Here is a 1,157-nt window from a genome sequence, read left to right as displayed (position 1 = left end):
GGTACTGCAGAGCAGTGTTTCTCAAACCTGGTCTTGGGGACCAAAAGGGGACATTTTAGTTTTTGCCCTAACACTCACACAACGGATTCAAATCAAAGACTTAATGAGGAGTTGATTCGTTGAGTCAAGTGGGTGAGTGCTAGGGCAAAAACTAAAATCTGCACCCCTTAACCCATTTTGAGTCCCCAGGACCAGGATTGAGAAACTGCTGTAGACTAGACCAACTCAGCCATGGATTGTCCTGACACCTTCCTATACAGTTCAGACTGTGGATGTATCTGAAATGGCAACCCTATTTACAGTTCAGACTGTGGATGCATCTGAAATGGCAACCCTATTTCCCAGTTCAGACTGTGGATGCATCTGAAATGGCAACCCTATTTACAGTTCAGACTGTGGATGCATCTGAAATGGCAACCCTATTTCCCAGTTCAGACTGTGGATGCATCTGAAATGGCAACCCTATTTACAGTTCAGACTGTGGATGCATCTGAAATGGCAACCCTATTTACAGTTCAGACTGTGGATGCATCTGAAATGGCAACCCTATTTACAGTTCAGACTGTGGATGCATCTGAAATGGCAACCCTATTTACAGTTCAGACTGTGGATGCATCTGAAATGGCAACCCTATTTACAGTTCAGACTGTGGATGCATCTGAAATGGCAACCCTATTTACAGTTCAGACTGTGGATGCATCTGAAATGGCAACCCTATTTACAGTTCAGACTGTGGATGCATCTGAAATGGCAACCCTATTTACAGTTCAGACTGTGGATGCATCTGAAACCTTTGTTGTCCAGGGATTCCCGCCCAGGCAAACTGGCGACCCAGGGACCCCCATCATATGTTAGCAAAAAATATATATATATACTGTATATATCATGTCTTGTCTTATCATCGAGTGAATGATAATGGCAAGTAGAAGTGATTAACTTTTTTTAATGAATAGATTTGGTAGACAGTTTCATTATTTTGATCTTCCCACATATATATATGTATATTAGCCAGGAAGGTTAAGGTATCTTGGCGGCGTAAAGAAAATGTTGCTTTTGTAAGTACATTTTCTGCAATTGTACACATTTCTCCATTGAGCTGAGAGAAAATTGTACAGTTTTGAAGCTAATTTCCAACAATTCTACACAAATTGGAGCTG

Source organism: Coregonus lavaretus (assembly GCF_964263955.1).
Source record: "Coregonus lavaretus genome assembly, contig: HAP1_SCAFFOLD_1306, whole genome shotgun sequence".
In the NCBI taxonomy this organism is placed as follows: domain Eukaryota; kingdom Metazoa; phylum Chordata; class Actinopteri; order Salmoniformes; family Salmonidae; genus Coregonus; species Coregonus lavaretus.
The sequence above is the reverse complement of the archived record's forward strand: the minus strand, read 5'-3'. Positions refer to the sequence as shown.